This window comes from Gorilla gorilla, chromosome 11 (genome assembly GCF_029281585.2).
Source record: "Gorilla gorilla gorilla isolate KB3781 chromosome 11, NHGRI_mGorGor1-v2.1_pri, whole genome shotgun sequence".
NCBI lineage: Eukaryota > Metazoa > Chordata > Mammalia > Primates > Hominidae > Gorilla > Gorilla gorilla.
The window spans coordinates 23,459,577-23,478,583 of NC_073235.2; the positions used below are offsets into that span (position 1 = coordinate 23,459,577).

Sequence of the window (19,007 nt, forward strand, 5' to 3'; positions counted from 1 at the left end):
ACTGATAGTATTTCTAACACCAGGAGTGACAGTGAACAAACTTGGTAATAATTAGAAAAGAAAGAACAACAAGAGGGTGTGTCAAAGTTTGTGTTAACTGAAGTTCCCATATGGATCCAAGATTGCGGCAGTGATTATTTCTGCAACATGAGGACCATCTGTTTCCTCATAGCAGCATCATTTAACAGTGAAAGGACAGGGCCTCAGCCTTAAATTCGGGGAAAACAAGTAGCTAGAACCAATGAGAAGGGAAATGTTGATGTTAATATATGAGTTTATTTTCTGTTATTCAGATAGACTTGTACTCCAACTTCTCTACTGTCTTTATTCATACAACTCTGGTACCTTCTTCCCTCTTTTCCTTTTCCTCCCTGTTTCTTTTCCTTCCTTCTTTTTTCCCTTTCTGCCTCTTTCCCTTCTTCTTCTTTTATTCTTTTTTTTTTTTTTTTGAGCTGGAGTCTCACTCTGTCACCCAGGCTGGAGTGCAGTGGCATGATCTCAGCTCACTGCTACCTCTGCCTCCTGGGTTCAAGTGATTCTTGTGCCTCAGCCTCCCGAGTAGCTGGGACTAGAGGCATGTGCCACCAGGCGTAGCTAATTTTTGTATTTTTAGTAGAGACAGGGTTTCGCCACGTGGGCCAGACTGGTTTCGAACCCCTGACCTCAGGTGATCTGCCCACCTCAGCATCCCAAAGTGTTGGGATTACAGGTGTGAGCCACTGCACCTTGCCTCTCTCTTCCTCCTCCTCCTCCTTCTTCTTCGTCTTTAAAAAAATCTGTCTTCTTCTGTCATTCAGTTACAAACCCACTGACTGCTCCAGCCCCACCAATCACTTTTCCTTTGGAATTCTTATTCCAGGTAGCCAGCACAATACAAGTTAGCATTTGACTTAATAGTGCTATATTCTGTCTTGTTAACAAAATTATTTCTTGTATATTAGAGCCATCTTCTCAATGGGATTATATATGCTCCCATGGAAGAGAATCTAGACATTTGCTGCTCTGTACTTACTGTCCTTCATTAGTGAATGTTAGCTTTATGACAGACTAATAATTATGAGAAAAACAATAATAGTTATTTTATCAATACTGTGGTCTGAATAGTTGAGTGTAGAGATTTGCTTTTGGTTTTGTTTAATGCCTGTTTGAAGAGCTTCCTGATGAAATGGGATGTGCTTGGCATTGTGCTTGGAGTTGTCATTGTCATTCTCATCATCCTCATCCTCATCCTCATCACCATGTCACAATAAACACTGCTTCCAGTTAATATTCACCCCTTCTTACGTGCCAATTATGTTATTTAATTCTCAAAATAGTCTTAATGACATACTCTGAAGGTAAAACCAAACTGTGTTTTTTCCTACCCTCACACAACAGCACTCAGCTCTGGTCACCAAAATGTGTGTGGGAATTTCTCCCTACCAATAACCAATTCTCTAATTTAATTCCGACGCCATCTACCTGGAGACAGCGTCATGTCCCACAGGTTATGGGCTCATTCCCACAAGACTGACCCCACTTCAGATGCCAACCACAAGTCCCGAGTTGTAATCTATGCTTCTGACTCAATGACTGTAAATGGAGGGTTCCCAGCACCCCCTCCTTGGGTTTGATTAATTTGCTAGAGTGGCTTACAGAACTCAGGGAAACACTTACTTACATTTACTCATTTATCATAAAATATACTACAAAGGATACAGATGAACAGCTGGATTCTAAAGACACTTTAGCAAATCCTTAGATTTGCAAGGTAAATCTAAGGATTTGTAGGGTGAGGTAAGAGGGAAGGGGCGCAGAGCTTCCATTCCCTCTCCAGACACAGCACCCTCCAGGAACCACTGTGAGTTCAGTAACCGGAAAGCCCTCTGACCCTGTCCTTTCCCATTTTTATGGAGGCTTCATTATGCTGGCATGACTGATGACATCACTGGCCATTGGTGATCAGTCTCTAGCCCCTGTCTCCTCCTAAGAGGTTGGAGAGTGGGGTGAGTGCCCCAATCCTCCACTCATGGTTTGGTCTTTTTGGTGATCAGTCCCCATCCTGAAGCTTTCTAGGGGCCCCCAGATGTCATTCATCTTATTAGCATACAAAAGGCACTCTTATTACTACAGAAATTTCAAGGGTTTTAGGAGCTGTGTGCCAGGATTGAGGGACAGGATCAAATTTTTTATTATTATATCACAATATCACATGTAGATATCACTTCTCCCATTTTGTAAATGAGAAAACAGGTGTCTAGAGAACTTACTAACTCCATTTATTGTAATTGATTTATTCAACAGTAATAGAGCACCAATTATGTCTCAAAAATATTTTGAAGTTCTACAAATATCTCGTTTCATTCTCAAGACAATCTTAAATGAGGTAAGGTTTCATTGTCCTCATTGCACAGATTAGAAAACTAAGAATCCTGGAGAATTTAGTAACTTAACTACTGTTTCATGCAAGTCTACACACTAAAAGAATGGCGGAATTCAGTGAGTGAACTCGGTTCTGATTGACTTTGTATCCTGATGCTGCCCTAAGATGCTGGCAAGAGTAACCGTACCCCATGCTCCATGCTTACCGCATACGAGAGGGCCTTGTAAATTCCTTGCAACTCAAACACACAACACAGATTTGGGAACACATAGACTCCTCTGCCTCCTGGAACTTAGCAGGGGCACAGAGTGACTTGTCTCCTTAAACATCCACTGTGTGACTAATACTGTTCCAGCCCCAGGGAAACATTTCTTCACATCTCTTCCTATTTCCTCAGAATAAAAGACAACTGTGTTGGAAGATTGCCAAGGTTTGTAGCTGTGCCACCGCAGACTTCAGAGATGAACACTGCCTTGGAGACGGGGAGGATTCAAGTTGCAGAAGCATTTAGGTAAAAGAAAAGATAAGCTAATTAAGTTGTCAAAATTTTCCTTGAAGAAAGACTAATTAAATTGCCAGATTCTCTCTCTCAGAACACGTGAAGACTGTAGAGTCTTGCAAAACAGAGTATCATTATCCACTAGTGCTAACATTCATTTTCCTACTTCATTTCACGTTCCAGTTGGAAGTACTCACCAGTTAGGTCCATAGTCACAAACATTGCACTAATGGCTGGGGAACATTTTACAAAATTGTATGTCTATAAGTCTAGACACAACACCATGAAGCATGGTACCCACTCATCATGTTGACATTTAGGAGGACAGTGAATGCCAGAATCATGAATAGTTTTATGTTTAGATAACCAATTTAAAAGATTTAAACTTTCAAAAACTTAAAAAGAGCTTTTACAAAATACATTTGATTTTCAAAGTTGATCATAATTATAACTTTACTTTGCCTTTAACTTTGATACATAATTTAGACTATTTTTGAAAACTTTTTGTAAAATTTAAGAAAAATAATTTTAATTTTTCATTGACACCTTTGAAGGAACTTTTAAATTTTGTATTCAATTTTTTTTTTTTTTGGTTAAGATGGGGTTTCACTCTTGTTGCCCAGGCTGGAGTGCAATGGCGTGATATTGGCTCACCGCAACCTCTGCCTCCTGGGTTCAAGTGATTCTCCTGCCTCAGCCTCCCGAGTAGCTGGGATTACAGGCACGCACCACCACGCCCAGCTAATTTTTGTATTTTTAGTAGAGACAGGGTTTCACCATGTTGGCCAGGGTGGTCTCAATCTCCTGACCTCGTGATCTGCCTGCCTCAGCCTCCCAAAGTGCTGGGATTACAGGTGTGAGCCACCGCGCCCGGCCCCATTTTGTTTTTTAATCTCTAATATCATTACTGACAATAGAACACAAATTATGGTTAAACTTTTAGCATAATTTATGATTTTAATAAAATGAAGTAAGGGATAAAAACTTTCATGGAATAAACATGTAATAATATATTAATTAACTATTTTTTATCATCACCCATCCAAACATTACCAACTCATCAGTAGAATACCCAGGAAGGCACAATCACTGCACTCAGCTGTCTTTGGCATCTTGCTAGTTTTAGTAACATAAAAGCCATAAGGTTACACATTTTTAAAGTTTGTTGCAGAGAAAGGTGTATTTGTCAAGAGAGGAGGATAGAATGTACTTGATCAAGCAGTTTGTGAGCTTGATTTATATCTTTTAGATATTTGGACACATGGCATGATGGACCAAATTGTGTGCCCCCCCACTCTGATTCATATGTTGAAGCCTGAGTATGGCATGAGGGCTCCCAGCTGTACTTTTGCCTTGAGCCCTGCAAATGAACCTGTTAAGGGCAGCCTTGCTAAAAGCCAAGCTTTTTTACTTTGTTTTAAATTGACACATAATAATTTGTACATATTTATAGGATACAGTGTAATGTTTTGATGCATGTCTATGTCGTACAAGGATCAAATCAGGGTATCTAGTGTATCCGTCACCTCAAAAGACTTGTCGTTTCTTTGTGGTGAGAACATTAAAAATGTTCTCTTCTAGCTATTTTGATATGCACAATATATTATTGTTAACTACAGTCACCTTACTGTGGTAGAACACCAGAGCTCTTTTCTCCTATTTAACTTTGTATTGGTTGACCAACTTCTCCCTTCACTCCATCTTCCCTTCCCCAGCCTCTCGCAACCACTCTTCCTACTTTCTGTTTCTATGAGATCAACTTTTACAGATTCCACATATGAGTGAGATCATGGCGTAACTGTCCTTCTGTGCCTGGCTTATTTAACATCATGTCCTCTAGATTCGATCCATATTGTCTCAAATGACAAGATTTCATTCTTTTTTATGGCTGAATAATATTCCATTGTATATATGTACCACATTCTTCCGTAGATGGGCACTTAGGTTGCTTCTAAATCTTGTCTACTGTGAACAGTGCTACAATAAACATGGGAGTGCTGATATCTTTATCATATGGTAGTTCTAGTTCCAATTTTTTTTTTTTTTTTTTTTTGAGATGAAGTCTCGCTGTTATCGCCCAGGCTGGAGTGCAATGGCGTGACCTAGGCTGGCTCACTGCAGCCTCCGCCTCCCAGGTTTGAGCAATTCTTGTGCCTCAGCCTCCTGAGTAGCTGGGATTACAGGCACCTGCCACTACACCCTTCTAATTTTTGCATTTTTAGTAGAGATGGCATTTCACCATGTTTGCCAGGCTGGTCTCGAACTCCTGACCTCAGGTGATCCGCCCACCTCACCCTCCCAAAGCGCTGGGATTACAGGTGTGAGCCACCGCACCCAGCCCTATTTTCAATATTTGAGGCACCTCCATAGTGTTCTCCATAATGGCTGTACTAATTTACATTCCCATCAACAATGTATAAGAATTCCCTTTTCTCTTCTAACAGGGGTGAGGTGATATCTCATTATGGCTTTGATTTGCACTTCTCCACCATAGAAGAATTTTGGAAACACAGATATAACTTCCAAATTCACACGTGTTACTAGTTAGAAATCCAGGGTTCAAACAGGAGTCTGACTCCTGAGTTTCTGCCTCAAAATGTGTTGCCAAACCTTTGCTAGGTTGTCAGCCTGGTTAAAGTGCATGCCAGGGAAGTTCCCAACCTCTGCATCCTCTGTGTTAGGAAAGATTAGGGTTAGAAAGGGGGATGGGGCAGGACTGGGGGCTTCACCTGCTCTACCAATCAGGGGTATTTGGAAAAGAGATGGGAAGCACAAACGGATTTGCTGAGATTCCTTCAGTGGCCTGGCTGTTTACAGCAGGACTGTCCAGTAGAGATAGAATGTGAACTGCATGTATAATTTTAAATTTTCTGGCCAGGTGCGGTGGCCTTGCCTGTAGTCCTAGCACTTTGGCAGGCCAACGTAGGCTGATTGCTTGAGCCCAGGAGATCGTGACCAGCCTGGGCAAGATGGTGAGACCCCGTCTCTATAAAAAATACAAAAATCAGCTGGGCATGGTGGCACACGCCTATAGTAACAGGTACTCAGGAGGCTGAGGTGAGAGGATCCCTTGAGCCTGGGAGGTGGAGGTTGCAGTGAGCTGAGATTGCATCACTGCACTCCAGCCTGGGTGACAATCTGTTTCAATTTTTTTTCTTTAGTAGCTATATTAAGAAAATAAAAAGAAACAGGTAAAGTTAATTCTAATAATATATTTTATTTAACCCATCAAGTAATGACTAGAAAATTATTAATGAGGTATTTCATTTTTCATACTTCACCTTAGAAATCTGGGGTGTATTTTACACTTAGAGTACATCTCGATGCCAACCCGCTACCTGTGAGCACTCAAGGGACACATGTGGCGAGCAGCGATCATGTCAGACAGTGCACGTCTAGATGTGCATTTGGACATCTGTGTCTGAGTGGCCTTGGGGGTTTATGACCCTCTGGGGACCAGGATTCCGTCACTAGTTCTTGCTGGCTCCACACCTAGCTGCATGGTTGATTAGTTCTCTTTTTCTGCTGGCGTGAAGTCAAGTTCACAAGATGTGTGTGGCCACCCTGAATTTATTTCTCAGAGGATTTACAGATCCTACAAGGTGACACACTTGGTGTGCAGTGCTCCAGCCCCAGCCAAGGAGGCAGTAAAAGTGTATCAAGAAATCCTTGGCCCACAGATTTTTGCCAACAAACATTTCTCTACTTCTCAATGATGACTATGGAATGGTAAAAGTTTGAAGATACCTGAATTTTCACAGTCAGCTGGGTTATCTCAGAGAGATACTTTCCCTAGTGAGTGTTCTTAACACCTTCTTGAGTGGAAGGAAACAATGCTTTTGAAGTGACATTCCACGATGAATTCCTTCTGCTTCTAGAGAGAGTGAACGTTTTCAGTCAAAGAAGGTGCCAGAAATTTGGATTTTGGACTTGACTGCTTGGGAGAAGGGTTCAGAATTTCAACCAGCAACATGCCAAATCCACCTGTGTCTCTCAGTGTTTGCTCACAGCCACTTTCTTTTACACATTTAAATCCTCTCTCCCCACTCTTAAGCGTTTCCTGTGGAATAACACTCCCTGAATCCTAGCTTAAAAATAAACATAGTGGTCAATAGCTGGCCTTTGCAGTCTGGCAGAATGGAGGTTTTGTTCTGACTGTCACTTAATGGCTGGGTGATCATGGCAAGACATTTCCTCATGGCAAAGAATAGGTGAAAAGGTATTTTCTCATATGTAAGATAAGCATAATTCCTGTATCCTAGGTTTTTGTGAGGATCAAACGAAATAGTGCCCACAATGCACAGTGACTGCGTACATATAGGTAAGCAAATGTCGACTGCTACCGAAGTCTCTTGAGCCCTGGCATCTGCCTGGTTGACCAGCCATAGACTGATGCCTAGATCTGATGCTTTGTATAGGGAGTGGCTTGATTCCTAAGTAAAGGCCTTGACATGCAGAAGTTGATTCTCTTTGTGGAGATCAGAGGTTCTCACACAGTGAGCTGGTGCTGGGCTCACCACCCCTTGCTGAAGTTTTTTGTTGTTATTGTTTTTTTTTTTAAATTTTTTTTGAGATGGAGCCTCAATCTGTCATCCAGGCTGGAGTGCAGTGGCGTGATCTTGGCTCATTGCAACCTCAGCCTCCCGGGTTCAAGCAATTCTCCTGCCTCAGCCTCCTGAGTAGCTGGGATTACAGGCAGGGGCCAGCATGCCCAGCTAACTTTTATATTTTTAGTAGAGACGGGGTTTCACCATGTTGGCCAGGCTGGTCTGGAACTCCTGACTTCAGGTGATCCACCCACCTTGGCCTCCCAGTGCTGGGATTACAGACGTGAGTCACCAAGCCCGGCCCTTGGTGTGTATTTATTTTTTCACTCTTGATTCTTTCTTCTTCTAATTCTCTTCTTTTCACCACTTTCACTTCATTTTTTCTTTCTGGTTCTTTTCTAGCTTGTGACCTGGGGATGCTGGTGCCCTGTATATGCGTGGCTTATTTCAGGCAAGGTCTGAGAAGCAGTTCTTTAAAGCAGGCTCCTCGGCACACCTGTTTCTTTTCTTGTGGGTGACAGCTGTGCAGTAATCCTGAGGCGAGAGCTGGGAACCTCCAATCATTGCACTCGGCTCAGTGTGGGTTTTCCATAAATGGCCTCTGACGATGTGCTGGAGGGAGATAATTAACGCCTGGGTTGCTCTATTTATACATTTGGTGCAGAGCTCACCCACCCGCCTCCATCCTGGGAACCAGCCTGGCCTCCAGCCTATCGGAGAGGCTGTGTAGCTGCCACTTCACAGGGATACCTGTGGCCCATGTATGGCAGGGTGAGGGAGTGGCTGCTATGTGGGAGACACAGTGGGAAGGGCCACCAGACAGTCATCTCAGGGAGACCACAGGTAACTGGGCAGCTGGATAGATGGCGTGGGCAGCAGGACTGGGGAGCTGAGGCCCAACAGGGAAGAAAGGATCAGAGCCAGGCGTGGGAGTGGGACACAAAGGCCAACAGTCAGACTGCAGCCAGTGGCCAGAAGTCAGGGGGTAGCCGGGAGTCAGGGAGCCCTCAAGACCTAGAGGCAAGGGGAGCCAGTGGTCACAGGTCGGGAGTGTAACTGGACATCAGCAGCTCATCAGCCCCTTCTTCAGTTGGGTGGCCCCTGCGCACCTCCTGCTGTGGGAGCTGCCGATGGTAGCATGTGGCAGATAGGGCAGGAAGGTGGGTGGGGGTACTGGGTTGAGTGGTGTGGGATCTGGGGTAAGGGCAGAGTTTGACATTTTGGCAGAAGTAGTGGTACCAGGTGTTGTTAGGAACTGAATGTTTATGTCACCCCCAATTTATATGTTGAAGCCCTAACCCCAAATGTGACTCTTTTTTTTTTTTTTTTTTTTGAGACAGAGTCTCACTCTGTCGCCCAGGGTGGAGTGCAGTGGCGCGATCTCGGCTCACTGGAAGCTCCGCCTCCTGGGTTCATGCCATTCTCCTGCCTCAGCCTCCCAAGTAGCTGGGACTACAGGCGCCCGCCACCACGCCTGGCTAATTTTTTGTATTTTTAGTAGAGACGGGGTTTCACCGTGTTAGCCAAGATGGTCTCGATCTCCTGACCTCGTGATCCACCCGCCTTGGCCTCCCAAAGTGCTGGGATTACAGGCGTGAGCCACCGCGCCCGGCCCCCAAATGTGACTCTTAACGTTAAGTGAGTCGTGAGAGTGGGGTCCTGACCCATTAGGATTGGTGTTCTTTTTTTTTTTTTTTTTTTGAGACGGAGTCTCGCTCTGTCGCCAAGGCTAGAGTGCAGTGGCACAATCTCGGCTCACTGCAAGCTCTGCCTCCCGGGTTCACGCCATTCTCCTGCCTCAGCCTCCCAAGTAGCTGGGACTACAGGCGCCCGCCGCTATGCCCAGTTAACTTTTTGTATTTTTAGTAGAGACAGGGTTTCACTGTGGTCTTGATCTCATGACCTCGTGATCCGCCCACCTTGGCCTCCCAAAGTGCCGGGATTACAGGTGTGAGCCACCGCGCCCGGCCAGGATTGGTGTTCTTAAGAGAAGAGGCAGAGAGAGAGGAACTTCCTTGCTCTCCTGGCCGTGTGAGGGCATGGTGATGAGGTGGCTGTCTGCAGCATGGAAGAGGGCCCTGCAGAACTTGACCAAGCTGGAACACCAATCTCAGGCTCCAGCCTCCAGAACTGTGAGGAAATAAATTCCTGCTGTTTAAGCCACCCAGACTGTGGTATTTTGTTACGGCAGCCTGAGCTGACAAAGACAGTTGTTAAGGTTTGATTTGGGGGGAGTGTGGGGAAGGGAACATGTACTTTGAGAGGCAGGTAGTTTTGGGTCTGAATCTAGCTTTGTGATTACCAACCTATGTGGCCCTTGGCAGCCTACTGACATTCTTTGAGTGTCTGTTTCCACTGACTGAAAGGGGCCATGAGATGCACCTCTTTGGGGTGTCAGGAGGATTTAAGACAATGAGAAAGTCTGGAATGGCAAGATAATTTCAGATATGTGATAACTGCTTTAAAAAGTTGTTTTTCTCTCTCTTAGTTATTGAAGAAGCTTTTGCTGAACAGGTGATGTGGTCCTATGTGGCAACCTATAACGTTGCCCACTGCGGATGACCTGGCTGGAAGCAGAGCCTGGAATGGGCTTGAGGTGGCATGTGCACACTGGGCACACATGCATGTACTCACACTTTCTGGCTTTGTTCTCTGCCTCGCTTTATGGGCCCCAGGGATCTGCCCTAAGCTGAAGTGGGCTGCAGTGTAGATGAGGAAGGGAGTCAGAGATCATCACCTGGCCCCATGGTTGTGAAGGGAAGGAGAGAGACAGCACCTTAGTGATTTCTTGATTTCTGTGTAGTCACAGAATAGGAATTTGTGACTTTGGGGTCATAAATAGCCACCACTTGCTAGCCCCAACCTCTGTACCTAATCCTTGAGACCCAAGCTGTTCAGCTTACCTCATGTGTTTCCCGAGCCCCTGAGATGTGGATGGTCTCAGCTGGGATATGCTGTAAGTGTAAACTATATGCTGGATTTTAAAGACTTTGAAAAAGAGAAGGTAAAGTATCTCGTAAATAATTTAGAACATTGACTGCATGTTGAAATGATCATATCTGAGATCATATTTGAAATGATCACATTTGAGTTAAATAAAATATATTATTAAAATTATTTCTCCCAGTTTCTTTTTACTTTTTAAAAGTGGTGCCTAGGAGATTGAAAATCATGTATATAATTCATATTATGTTTCTATTGGTCAGCACTGCTTTACAGCAAAATTCAGGTGATAAAGAGAAAGAATTATTAATACTGAGACCTGGACCCGACCTTAACTCCTAACCAATGTCAGGCTTTAGAAGATGTAGCTTGTGAGCATATCTGCTAAGCTGCAGCTTTTTCAAATGTTGGCCAACCCATTCCCAAAGTATTAAAAATGCTGGCCAGTTTTTGGCCACTCTTCGGAAGGGTGCTTGGAAGTCTAGGAGGAGGCAGACTGGTGTTGCCCCACCTCACACCGTGCAGGTAGTGGTCACATGGCAGCAGTGTGGCTGCTTGACACGCAAAGCATGAATGAGACAGTGGTGGGTACTGCAAGCACGCGATGAACCAGCTGTGAAACATCACCACACACAGGAGCAGGAGCAGAAGGTGACCGGGGAATTTGGACAGGAGAATTCCAGAGAAGCCTGGAGCCCGTGGCTGGGCAGAGACATGCCAGATTAAAGAATCCTGCTCAGTCTCTTGGCGAAGATGTGCTGGGAGAGCCAGACTGTGCCAAAGCTGATGGAGAATCTCAGAGGCACCAACACCCTTGAGGAACTTTGATCCATTTCGGGAACTAAGACTTGGATTTGAATCCCACTCACCCTGTGCTTGCTGTGGGAATGTATCCCCAAGCTTTAGTTTCTTATCTGTAAAATGGCCATGAACACATACTGGGCTGCTCTGAAGACTGGCTGATGTGGGCCTGGAAAGCTGAGTGTGTGGACGGGCCTGTCACGGCCATCTGTCGCACCTGCCTGCCAGCATCCTTTTTCCTTCTCATACACCACCCTCATGTCCTTTTGGAATGCTCATTCCTCTTCCACCTGCTCCTGTAGGGGACACACGACCCTGGCCAGGCCAGCCAGAGTCACAGAACCTGGTTTAGGGCTGGACATGTGACCCTATCCAGGCTGAGTGCAACTCAATTCTGAGACTTTTGCTGGAAAGACTGGAACAGAGGGGATGGGGCCTGGAGTTGCTGGTGGCCACCTCGGACCCATGCAGGCAGAGCTTGCTTGAGAACAAAGCCAACATGCAGGAGGAAGAGGAGAGTTGGATGCATATCAATCCATCCATAGACAAGGAGCCTGGAGGCATCCTTAGGCCCAGGATGCAGCTGTGCTGCAACAGGAAGCATCTGCATTTCCAGGTTATGCCAGGCAACAGACTCCCTCTTTGAGTAGTTCAGCCTCTTGGGAAAGCATCTTGACCCATTCAGTGCTCAGTACATGCTACAGAAAGACTGTTTTGATGTGCTTATAAGTGAGAACATGCTTTATTCAGTTTAGTATTCCTATGTTAGTTTGCTAAGGATAATGGTTCCAGTTCCATCCATGTCCCTGTGAAGGACATGATCTCATGCTTTTTTATTGGCTGCATAGTATTCCATGCTGTATATGTACCACTTTTTCTTTATCCAGTGTATCACTGATGTGCATTTAGGTTGATACCATGTCTTTGCTATTGTGAATAGTGTTGCAGTGAACATACATGTGCATGTGTCTTTATAACAGAATAATTTATATTCCTTTTGGTATATACCCAGTAATAGGATTGCTGGATCTCCAGGTCTTTGAGGAATCACCACATTATCTTCCACAATGGTTGAACTAATTTAGTGTATAAGTGTTCCCTTTTCTCTGCAACCTCATCAGCATCTGTTATTTTTTGACTTTTTAATAGCCATTCTGACTGGTGTGAGATGATATCTCCTTATGGTTTTGATTTGTATTTCTCTAGTGATAAGTGATATTGAGCTTTCTTCATATGCTTGTTGGTTGCAAGTATGTCTTCTTTTGAGAAGTGTCTGTTCATGTCCTTTGCCCACCTTTTAATGGGGTTGTTTTCTTCTTGCAATCTTGTTTAAATTCTTTATAGATGCTGACTGTTGTCAGGTGCATAGTTTGCAAAAATTTTCTTCTGTTCTGTAGGTTGTCTGTTTACTCTGTTGATAGTTTCTTTTGCTGTGTAGAAGTTCTTTAGTTTAATTAGATCCCATTTCTCAATTTTTGCTTTTGTTTCAATTGCTTTTGCTTCATTATGTGTCTTCATTATGAAATCTTTGCCCTTGCCTACGTCTTGAATGGTGTTGCCTAGGTTGTCTTCCAGGTTTTTTATAGTTTTGGGTTTTACATTTAAGTCTTTAATCTATCTTGAGTTAATTTTTGTATGTCGTGTAAGGAAGAGGTCCCGTTTCAATCTTCTGCATATGGCTAGTTAGTTATCCCAGTAACATTTATTGAATAGGGAATCATTTTCCCATTGCTTGTTTTTGTCAGCTTTGTGGAAGGTCAGATAGTGTAGGTGTGTGGCCTTACTGTTGTGTTCTCTGTTCTGTTGCATTAGTCTATTTTGTCTCTTTCTGTGCCAGTACCATGCTGTTTTGGTTACTGTAGCCAAGTAGTATAGTTCAAAGTTGGGTAGCATGATGGCTCCAGCTTTGTACTTTTTGCTGAGGATTGCCTTGGCTATTTTTTAGTTATCCATATGAATTTTAAAATAGTTTTCTCTTCTGTGAAGAATGTCAATGGTAGTTTAATGGGAATAGCATTGAATCTATAAATTGCTTTGGGCAGCATGGCCATTTTCACGATATTGATTCTTCCTCTCCATGAACATGGAATATTTTTCCATTTGTTTGTGTCATCTCTGATTTCTTTGAGCAGTGGTTTGTAGTTCTCCTTGCAGAGATCTTTCACCTCCCTTGTTAGCTGTATTCCTAGGTATTTTTGTGTGTGTGTGTGTGTGTCAGTTGTGAATGGGAGTTCATTTGTGATTTGGCTGTCAGCTTGACTGTTGTTGGTATATAGGAATGCTAGCGATTTTTGCACATTGATTTTGTATCATGAGAGTGCTGAGGTTGCTTATCATACCCTGCAGTTGTGAGGTTAAATTCCTCCTTTGGGAAACTTCAGTTTTTGCTCTTCAGGCCTTCAGCTGATTGGATGAGGCTCACTCACATGAAGGAGGGTCATTTGCTTTACTTAGTCTTCTGATTTAAATGTTAATTACATCACACAATATCTCCACAGCAACATTCAGGCTTATGCTTGAGCAAACAACAGGGCACCATAGCCTAGCCAAGTTGACAGTCCAGTGTAAAGTCCATCCTTGATACTTCTGGTATCCCTGGTTAAGCATTTTCCTCTTTGGTCTCAGTCTACCCATATGTAAGAGAGGTGGCTATATTAGGAAGGTTTCCAGGGCCTTCCAGGTGAAATGTTTCTGCTTCATCCAGGAGACCTGATGACCCCAGGTATAGGCAGTAGAAAGTACTTTGTGGGCTCCTGTACAGACCTCTTCCCCAGAGGTTGAGCAGCCCCATCTCTGTTTCTGTCAGTGTCTCCCTGATTCTTATGCTCCTCTTTGCATTCTGCCATGCACATAGTCCAAGGGGCCACCAGCCCAGCCCCAAATTGGCATGTTATGACAATTCCATCACCCATTACGGATTAGCATAGCTGTGTCCCTTAATTCAGATTCCAGGAAGAGACAGTGTTTGGTTGCTGGCCAGCCAGCTGGATGGCTGGAGCTGTGTCAGGTACCAACTCCAGGTTTAACCAGCTCTGGTTGGGAGCAGAATCCTTTGGCCAGCTGCCAGCTCAGCAGGTGCTATGGGAACAGATTCCTGGAGAAAAGCCCTGTGGGGAGGGAGGCGGCCAGGAGATAGGGGCTGCCCGGGCAGTTCTAATTGACTGATGCGTCCATTACAGTTCCTTTACGCTTAGTGATCTGCTGCCTTGCTGTTGTCCTGTTGATTTGTTTGGTCTGTGGAGACTGTGTGGACCACATGGCATTAAACCCCACATCAAGGGCACTCATGCTGATCATGACAGCCATGGAAAGGAGTAGAGAGGAAAATATTTTGAGGACAAACAGATCAAGAATGAGAAAGCCGCTTTTGCCCTCACTAATGACCCTAAAATTTACTCAATGATCCAGAAACCCTAAAAGTAAAGCCATTAGTCACAATGTTGTCAGAGTAAAAAGGAAAAAGAATAAGCCGTGTGTTATCATTTTGGAATCCATTCCACACAAGTGCCCATTTCAAACGCCTGAATGCCTGGACCATGCAGGTTGATTTAATTATTGTTTGCCCTGCATGCTATGGAGTCAGCCACATGCCCTGCACACCCCAGCATCAGGGGAGGGCCTGTGTCAAGCTGAGGGCTCATGCATTTCCTTTGTGCGCGGGGGCTGGGGCTTTCTTGCCTGCCCAGCTGAGCTGTCCTCCTGTCAGCTTTGAGGGCAGCGGTGTCCAGTCTCCGACGGTGATGTAGACAGGACCTCCACATCACTTCTAGGACATCTCTAGGTGGAGAGTGAGAAAGAGAGGGAGAATGCTTAAACAGGTTGGGGGGCTCAAGAACACCTCCCGTGAGTGGGGGGCAGCCCACTTGGGGGTGGGAGCACTCCCTGATTTCCTGGTAAGTTCCCGCATAATATGTAATCATTAGATTATTTGTTTACTTGTTTCTCTCCCCTGATAGACTAAATTCACAGAGGGCAAAGCTCTTGTCTTGACTTTGCAATAATAATAGTTTTCATTGGTTGATTGCCTGCTATTGGCCATGCTCTATGTTGAATTCTTTACATATATTAGCTCTAATCTGCATGGTAGATTATCGCTCTTTGACAGACAGGGAAATGGAGGCTCCAAGAGGTTAAGTACATTGTCCAAAGTTAGACAGCTGTATGGGACACAGTTGGAATTTAAACTCATGGACTTTTCATCTTTCCAAGAGCCTCTTACCTACCTGATGTCTGCACCATACTGAGTATTAAATACATACCTGTGGAATGAATGAAGATATTCGCAGCTGCTTCTTTTCCTCTTCTCTATGGTTCCTCTGTGGCCTGTTTGGGAGACAAGGTTGGCTGTTGGCAAAATTTGAAAATCTGCCCTCCCTTTCTTTGTGTCTTTCCTATTTTGCAAGCTACCATTCCGGACCTAGAAGCAACACAATGTAGTGAAAGAACACTCAATTTGGATTTCAACAGAGCTGGCTTGGAACCCTGGCTCCACCGAAAGCTCTCTGGAGTTATTTAACCTCTTTGAACCTCAGGTTCTCTGTCTATATAATGAGAATAACAGCACCCATGGCAGAAACATGGCGAGGATTTGGTGGCACAAGGATGTAGGTGGCACAAGGATGTAAGTGGCACCTGGGCACTGGGCTCAGAGGTGGTATTCAGGAAGTGGAAGTTCCCCCATTTTCCCCCAGACACCTTCATGCCTGATCTCTGCCCCACTCTTGGGCTCTAGAGACACGTGCTGGGGTCTTGGTTCCTGGAAAGATAAAGTGCTACAAAAATTAAATTCTAGAAAATCCTACAGAAAACTAGAAAACTCGATTCTCTGAACTTGAGTCATTAAAAGTGTCACACGCAAGGGATGAAAGATTTTAATTTGATTCAATTCAGTTCAGTTCTGCAGACACTGGCGCCACAGCCCCTGCAGTAGGCATGGAGCTGGCCTGAGGACACAGAACTCCTGTCTCAAGGTGTTCACACTCAGCTCTGGGGGAAAGACAGCTATGAAGCAAATAGTTTGAAATGTAGAACCCTTGGGTACAACAGAGAACTGTGTAGTAGGTCCCAAAGCGGCACAATGGGAGCAGGGGCACAGAAGGGCAGAGAGCCAGGGGAGGCCTCTCAGAGGATGAAATGAATAAGGTGAGTATTAAGGGATGAATAGGTGTTTACCTGCTAGGAGAGGAGGTAGGAAAGTCTTTTCTAGCACAGGAACCAGCCTGTGAAAGAGATGGAGAGGCCACACTGTTTGATGGAAGGGCTGGAGAACAATTTTGTGGCATTCTATGCACAGTTGCTGGGGAGTTCTCCAAAATTCACCCATCTTCAGCACAGTTTGAGAACCCTGTGGGCCAGTATGTTCAGGGAAGACTTCCTGGATAATGCTGTCTCTGCTAATTTAGAAGGCATCATTTCTGCCCTAGATAATGCTAGGATAAGGCTTACATATTTTACAAGTTTTTCCTCCTCCCCCTTTTTTTCACACATAGCATTATAGAGTGATTCATTCCTTTGTTCAAAAACCATATTTTAATAGCTCCTGGGATGTGCCAGGCCCTGTGTACGTGCTGGTTCTGCAGAGCTAAAACTCATAAAAATTATTCTCAGTCCTGTGGGAGAGTTGCTGTTGTCAGCAGATATTTAAAATGCCAGTGGCACTGGCTAGAGTGGAGGGGCCCAGAGGGCCTGCCATGTGCCTACTGCTAGTGGTACTCACAAGACTGAGCAGAATCTTCAAAGTCTTTGGTGGAAGGGTGCTTTAGTTTAAATTCAAGTTATATGCGAATTGCCTTATCTACTCACAAAATCAGTTTTTGGAAAAAGGTGGTGAGGAGGTTTCAATGGGTGAGTAGGAGGTAATGTTTATTAGGTACCTACAGCAGGGCCCTCTTACAGCTGGGATTTCATTTAACAGCTTTAAGAGGTAGGTATTGTTAGCCCCATTTTCCAGAAGAGAAACAGGAAACACAGAGGTTAAGTGACTAGCCCAAAGTCACACAATTAGTAAATGTGCCAGCCAGAATTTCGACGTAGGTTGGACTGACGTGAGAGCCCAACTCTTAGAGTATACCATAAAGGTGGCCCTTGTCCTAACCTGCTCTGCCTAAGGCTGTAACCTGTAGCTCCAAGTGACCATTGGGCACTTGAAATGTGGCCAGGGTGACCAAACTAAATTTTTACTTTTTTGGAATTTTAATTAATCAAAATTTTAAATTAAAAACAAATACCTCCTTTAATTGTTGGAGAACTTTTATGTCTGAACAACTTGGGCATGTGAATCTACTCTTTCAGCTATAAATTTGATGAACTCTAAGTATGTCTGATGCAAATTTAGTGTTTGCATCCCGATGCACTGTAAGTGCAGATTTGGAAGACACGTTGATTATATATTGGAAGGCAGCTATGCTCACCACTCTACCACCAATGCCATGTTAATTATATATTGAAGGGAGAATATGTTGGCTATATTGGGTTAAATAAAAAATATTTAAAAGATTTATTTCACCTGTTTCTTTTCAGTTTTTAAAATGTGGCTACTAGAATATTTAAAATGAAATATGTGTCTTGCATTCTACTTCTGTTGGATGGTTGGATGGTGCTGCTTTATGCTAGAGTTTCAAATAATTGAATAAACTTTGTCAGGGTTACTGTACGCAGAACAAGATAGTAATCAAATACATTCTAAAAACTCTTTCTTTCTTCTTTCTTTCTTCTTTCTCTCTCTTCCTTTCTCCCTCTTTCTTTCTTTCTTCTTTCTTTCTTACTTTTTCTTTTTTTTTAATAGGCTCTTGCTTTGTTCTCCAGGCTACAGTGCAGTGGTGCAATCATAGCTAAGTACAGCCTGATCTTCTGGGCTCAATTGATCCTCCTGCTTCAGCCTCCTGAGCAGCTGGGACTACTGGTATATGCAACCATGCCCAGCTAATTAAAAACATTTTTTTTTTGTAGAAATGAGGTCTCACTATGTTGCCCAGGCTGGTCTTGAACTCCTGAGCTCAACCTATTCTCCTGCCCTGACCTCACAAAGTGCTGGGGTTACAGGTGCGAACTACTACACTCAGCCAAAAATATATTTATTTTTCTACTCTCAGCTGATCTCCCTAGCCTTTAAGGCATTGGAATTGGGAGGCCCACCCTGTTTTACATGCATGTTTCAGAGCGGGTGAGTGTACTATGGCACCAGATGCAGAACAAATTAGGAGGTGGTGAGACTGGTGATGCCTGGGAGGTAGACAGGGGAAGGAGAGAAATTGATAATGAGTCTGGTTGTGGTCCTAGAGACAGTTTTTGACAGCAGCTTTAAAAAAACCGGGTGATCCATGCCCGTACACACAGAGGAGCCCAAAGCAAAAGCCGCCGGGCCCAGAAGGTCTAAGAGCATAACTGATTCCATAAAGTAGACGTGGCTATTCCAGCTGATTCCAGGGCTTTATTTTTGTCTGAGTCTGTTATTACAAAGGTTTTCTGTCTGATTTCTTCATTACTACTCTGTGAAGCTCAGATTTAATATTTGAAGTCTGAATTTTCCCTTCAGACCAGACTTCACTGGCAAAGTAATACCGACGCATTTGAGGGGAGGGAGGGTGATGAGATGAGGTACACTGTAAATTTAATGAAGAAAACACACATGATATTGAGTGAGAGTTGAGTTATTTTGATAATTGTGGGGGGGCGGAAATAGAATTGTGGCTGGTATTCTGATTCCTTTTTGATGCTGTTTTAGTATTTTTCTGAGGTTTGCCTCTCTAGCATTATTAAAGCTGTTGTTCAGGATTTTGATGTCTGCACTTTAATAGTTTTTCTTCTGAGGCTGGAGAGAGAAAGAGAGAGAGTGCAAATTAATTTTGGAGTAAGA

The 19,007-nt window shown here is 43.9% G+C and overlaps 1 long non-coding RNA gene across 1 annotated transcript in view; it reads left to right on the top strand.

Moving 5' to 3' along the window:
• LOC134756633 (uncharacterized) overlaps positions 1 to 19,007 on the top strand; it is a 467,322-nt gene that overhangs the window by 39,018 nt on the left and 409,297 nt on the right. The window contains exon 2 of the long non-coding RNA XR_010129532.1: positions 2,760 to 2,873. This is a non-coding gene — a long non-coding RNA (uncharacterized lncRNA). The remainder of the gene's footprint in view (positions 1 to 2,759; positions 2,874 to 19,007) is intronic.